Raw genomic sequence first — 6,520 nt, 5'->3', positions numbered from 1 at the left:
TTCTGTGAACAGATTTACATCCTTTGTCTATTTTTTTCTTGCTAGATTTAGGGGTTTTGTCATTTCCATATTTTTTAGAACATTTTATATTTTAAGAAGATTTTCTTTAACATATTTTTGAAATATTTTCTGATTTGTCATTTGTATTTTGACTATGCTCATGGTGCTTTTACCTTGTAATTCCTTATTACCTTTTTGTATTACTTTTTATTTTGTTTTATTGCTTCTAGACTTGAATCAAGTGAGAAAGTCTTTCCATACCTGCAGATTATAAAAGAATTCACCTTTTATACCGCCCTTGTTTGGTCTCATATTTTTATCAGAGCTCTATCTGGAATTTATTCAAATGTGGGTGCAAAGTATGTGACAAAATTTTTATGGCTATCCTGTACTTTTAAAACCATTTATTAAAAAGTCAATTTTTCCCTAGTTATTTTAAATGTCCTCTTTATTTTATAACTAATTTCCATATACACTTGGGTTCACTTTTTGGGTCTACTATTCTATTCCATGAATGGGGCTAGCTTTTCTAGTTCTAATACCATAGTGTTCAAATTTATAGTATATTTTAATACGGTGAGACTCATCACCATTGCACCTCTTCAAAATGCTCTTGGATAACCTCAGTTATTTATTCTTCCCTACGAACTTTAGAATCAACATATCTAGTACCAAATAAAAAGTATTTTTATCCAAGATGGAATGTGTCCCTATTTGTTCAAGTCTACTGTGTCCCTTTTGGAAATATTTCTTTGCATAAATATTAAACATTTCTTCATAAAAAAATAGGTGGACACTTTTTTTTCAGATCTGTTATAAATAGGATCTAAAAATAATAGCTTGATAAATTAGACTTCATCATAAGTATTAACTTTGGATTGTGAAAAGACACAATTTGGAAAATGAAAATACAAACAACAGATTAGAAGAAAATATTTGTAAAACACAACCAATAAAGGAATAGTATCTAGAATATATAATTTTCCCAAGTCAATAAGAAATCAAACAACCCAATTAACCAACCATCCCACCCAAAAAAAGAAAAGAAAAAAGCAAGCAAAAGATTTGAAAAGACACTTTACCAAAGAAGATAAAAGGATGAGAAATAAAAACCATGAAAAATGTTCAATATCATTATTCATTAGGGAAACACAAAGTAAAATCACAGTATTATACCACTATACATACACCTGATAGACATCTAAAATCAAAAGAAATCAAGTGGCTTCACTTATTCCAAAGAGTGGGGTTGGGGGCAATCTTACTAGGTGCCCATGAGAACACTGGAAATATTTGGTGAACAGCACTGACCACCAGAGAGCCTTCAGGATTTACATAGTTACTCCTTTAATTACCCTTCAAACCTGATCCTAAAATATCTCCCTCCTGTTCCCTGGTCTTCAGTCTCCTTGGCCTTTTTTCTGTCCTTTATACTTTCATGTTACCTTCAAACACTGGACTTTTATACATACAGGTTTCTCTGCCTTAAATTTTCTGTCTACTCATTGAAAGATACAGTCGACTTTTAGTTGTCAGATTAAATTCTCCTTCTTCAGAATGGCTATCAAGGTTGGAATTTAATACTGATTATGAAATTATGTAATAAATGTCTTTTTACCCACTAGCCCATAAAGCTCTGAGAGAGTGGAGACCACTTGATTTTACTTCCCATTATACCCACAGTACCTAGCACAGTTCTGGTACATTTTAGGTACTTATTTTATATTGTTGAATCAATGCATGAATGAAAAAATAAAACATTAAAATGTGTGGTTCATTATATTTATTACTATAGTCTAAGAGTAAATAATACATATGTAAATGAAGTGTGAAAAAAATGAAAATTTGAAAATTGAGGGCAAAATTTTTAAAGGACTTTTAAATAAAAAATATATTAGTCTTTCTAATGGGCTCTTACTTGCAAACTTGATAGAATGTAAAGAAACACCACATTTTATAATAAAAAAGGTGATATTAATTATTGATAAAAATTAAGACAGTTAAAAAGATATTTAAAATATACTCAGATATCAAATTAAGTTATTTCACCATATGCTGTCTCTAAAATACAATAATCTCTGGGAAAATTGAAAAGCCACATGCAAAAAAATGAAACTAGGCTGCTGTCACCATATACCAAAACTAACTCAAAATGGATCAAAGGCCTAAATATAAGACCTGGAACAATAAATTGCATAAAAGAAAACATAGATACTAAACTCATGGACCTTGGTTTCAGAAAGCATTTTATGAATTTAACTTCAAGGCAAGAGAAATAAAAGCAAAAAATAAATGAATGAGACTATATCGAACTAAAAAGCTCTGCACAGCAAAAGAAACCATTAACAAAACAAAGAGGCAACCAACCCAAAGGGAGAAGAAATTTGCAAACAATGCTTCCGATAAGAGTCTAATATTCAAAATATATTAAGAATTTATACAACTCAACGACAGCAAAAAATAATCTAATTAAACAATAAGCAGAGGACCTGACAGACACTTCTCCCAAGAAGACATACAAATGGCCAACAGACATGAAAAGATGCTCAACATTGCTAGCTATTATGGAAATGCAAATCGAAACCACAATGAGATACCACCTCACACCTGTAAGAATGGCTATTATCAACAAGACAAGTTATAACAAGTGCTGAAGAGGTTGTAGGGGAAAAGGAACCCTCATACACTGCTGTTGGGAATGTAAATTTGTAGAGCCACTATGGAAAACATATGGAGGTTCCTCAAAATATTAATAGAATTACCAAATGACCTAGCAATCCCTCTTCTGGGTATCTACCCCTAAAATTTGAAAACATCTATCCATAAATATATATGCACCCCGATGTTCATTGAAGCATTATTCACACTGGCCAAGACATGGAAACAACTCAAGTGTCCTACAGTAGATAATTGGATAAAGAAGATGTACTACATATGTACAATAGAATATTACTCAGCCATGAGACAAGATCAAATACTTCCATTTGCAACAACATGAATAGATCTTGGGACAATCATGCTAAGTGAAACAACTTAGATGGAAAAGGTTGAGAATCATATGATTTCACCCATATGTAGGATATAAAACTGAAAGCAACAAACGAATAAGATAAACAGACAAAAACTCATAGACACAGACAACAGTTTAGTAGTTACCAGAAGGAAAGAGGGGAAGGAGGGAGGGAAGTAGCTATGGGTAAAGGGGATCAAATGTATGCTGATAGGATATTTGATTTTGAGTAGTGAACACACAATGCAACATACAAATGATGTATTATAGAATTGTATACTTGAAACATATAAAATTGTATTAATCAATGTTACTCCGATAAATGTTATAAAAAATAAGTATATAAAATAAAATAATCTCTAGAATCATGGAATTATGGAATGTTAGAATTTGAAGAGACTTAGAGACTTTTTTTTTAATCCATTTGATTTATTTTACAGAAGAGGAAGCTGAACTAGTTTTCAGTTTAAAGATGAGATTGATTGCATTTCTTCTGATTTCTAGTGCTGCCCTTTTCATTTTAACTATAGGTCCTATTTTTACCCTCTTTTAATCCATTTCTACTTGTTTCTTTTTCAAAGGATACTATTTTGAAACATATTTTAACTAAAATTGGTCTCATGATCATTTACACCTTACCATCAGGCAAACAATAAATAACAAAATAATTATTTCTGTGTGCTCATTTTTTTATTCTTTTATATTGAAGTGGTAATTACTTAAAACAACTTCTGTCTTTTTTAGAGTATTAAAAATGGACTAATAGATTAATTTACTTACATTGCTTCAGAATTATGGTTCCCAAATGTGTCAGATTTTCATGCCATGTAATCCCAGATATATCACCTCTAATATTATGAACTCTGGATGCAGATTTTAGAAAGCCCTTGGGAATTCATATTTTTTAAAAAATCCTTCCTTAGCAAGCAATCCAAAAGCACAGGTAGGCTAGGAAACCACTCACTGTCTTAGAGGATTATCAAGTGTCGATAAACTCTGAAGCTAATCTTATAAAGCATACGCAGCCCAATCTAAAAAAAATAATAATAATACTTCTTGATGGATATAATGTAATAGAATAAATGGATTACCTAAGCCTTTAAGGCCTTTGTATTAGAGTACCCAATTATTTGCACATGCAAAAATTTAGTACAAGGTGGATTGGTTGAACCAATAAAATAATCTAGAATGTGAACTGTCTAAATCCTATATTATTCAGATTTAGAAAGCACCCCTCCTGACATTTCTCTCCACTGCTTCACAAATGCCATCATCTTTATGACTATAGCCTTTTTACTTTTCCTTACTGCTATAGCCTTCCTGCAGACTTTATAGCAGCTTTGACAGTCCCCCTCTTGATTCATTTAATCTCCCTCCTTCTCTCTGCTGTCTTTTCCCTCCATCTATTTTAAGTTACAGGGGAGAGACAAGAAAATCACAGCCTAAAGGCTTTCAAAATTTAACGTTTTCACTCTATGGAATATATGAATCACCCACTTGCACATTCTGAGGTTTAGTTATTTGTTTCTTTATCCAAAGAAGTTATTTTTACAAATTGGAAAAACATTAATTTGTATACTGACTTTTTTTGGCACTCCTCATCTGAATTTTCCCTTGCTCTCTGGTCAAATTCAAATGTGTTCACAATATATGGCCAACGAAAGAAAGCAGAACATGACTAACACAGTCCAAAGTCTTTGGTAGATAGCGTCTTTAAACTACTGCTCTTATATGAATTGGTCCTAGTTAATAGCACCAGTGCAATGTGCTCACTAGCAGGAGTTCAAGCTCCCATTCCAGGCTCAGCTCTGGAAAGGAGAAATGCTAGCATAGTTTAAGGCCAACAACATTTTTCCATCTAGGTGCCAGCCAAGCCTTGGAGCATATGACATCATGAAGGGTAAAAACTCTTGCATTGTTAGGTGTTGTACTCTCTACGGAATCTGCTGTTTAGTCATTTTTTTTTTTTTTTTGGAATTTGTTTCTGAGAAATATATTGCAGATTGACGTAAAGCTGGCCTGAGATTTCTCCTAATAGTGAGAGCTCCTGGCAATTACAATAGTTAACCAGACCAGGAAAAAGACCAAGGTAAAAAGGGCAGAAAGTGGATGGCTAAACCAAGGCGGCTGGACAAGGTCGAGTGTGTGGATTTGGGATCCTTAGTCATGGCTTTCTCACTGTCTCTTCCCTCCTTTCAAATATGGCTAAGAGTCAGACGTACCAGAGAACTCAAGAGTTGGTGGTCAGCTGAACAAACAACTGAAGCAAAGAAGAAAAAAAAACAACAATGAACGCAGTTTGGAGATGGCAGTAGATTCAAACATACATAGTGAGCATCAAAAAGGAATTCAAAATTTAGTATGGTCATTACACACACACACACACACACACACACACACACACATGTGCACATGTGCTCCATTTAATTGTTGTATATAGACATAATACATCTTTATACTTGTTATTTTCTCTTCTTCACTCTTATAAAGTGGTCTTCTCCAAGATCAGAGTTTTGATTCACCATGAGTTTAAATCAATCTGATAACAAGCTTCTCAATCAGAGTCTTCTTTATAGACAGACATCTTAACAGCAAACAACGGAATTCAAAAATAGCTAAAACCTAATAGGAAGTCAGGACTGGGGGAGAGAAACATCCTTTAGAGTCATCATTCCAGACACCAGACGACAATCTTCCTTGTTAAAATATTAGCTTTATCCCTGAAACACTCTTTCATATAAGTCATTTAAATAATCAAAGATAGTCTTTTCTTATTCAGACTGAATATTTTCCACTACTCTGGTTGCTAGTGGTAGCAATGCACTTTAAAATGACACTCTAAGAACCTGACTCAGATATGGTTTTGACCAGCATTAAGCTGAGAAAAATCACACTCTTTTGATTTAAATTATAGTTCTAACTCTATGATGAAATAATGGAATATAAGAGAAGAAAAAGTGGAATAAGCACAGGGAGGTAAAATGACAAAAATAATTTAAATAATCTGAATGCATAAATTAGATATTGAGTTAGCCATAAGCCTTGCATCTCTGTAGTGTTTAGAGATTCCAAGATGGGTTTACATATGCCAAGTGATTTGATCCACCCACCAAGGAATCATGGTAGATAAGACAGGGTGATAATCTTTATTTGATTTTTTTTTTTTTTTGGTAAAACTACTAAGTATTTATATATGACAGTTGCTTAAATCTGAGGCTACCCATATTGGAAGACTTGATATGGCCTAAACCACTGGCATAAGTATATTTCCCTCAAAGAGATAATTACCATACATCCTACCCTTCACTCCAATATTAATCAACAAGCTTCGGATCTGGGTGTCAACAACAGAGGATATATTTTTCTACTTGGACTTCTTAAAAACCAAAATTTGCAATGTGTTAGTACTATGTACATGTCATCTTTTGCTTTCCAAAGAAAGTTTTCTCTCAAAAATCTCACTATTCACTTTTATTTAGAGCATAATTCACTCAACTATAAGGTCTTTCC

Source organism: Pteropus vampyrus, unplaced genomic scaffold, assembly GCF_000151845.1.
Source record: "Pteropus vampyrus isolate Shadow unplaced genomic scaffold, Pvam_2.0 Scaffold3, whole genome shotgun sequence".
In the NCBI taxonomy this organism is placed as follows: Eukaryota; Metazoa; Chordata; class Mammalia; order Chiroptera; family Pteropodidae; genus Pteropus; species Pteropus vampyrus.
Note: the sequence above shows the minus strand (reverse complement) of the source record.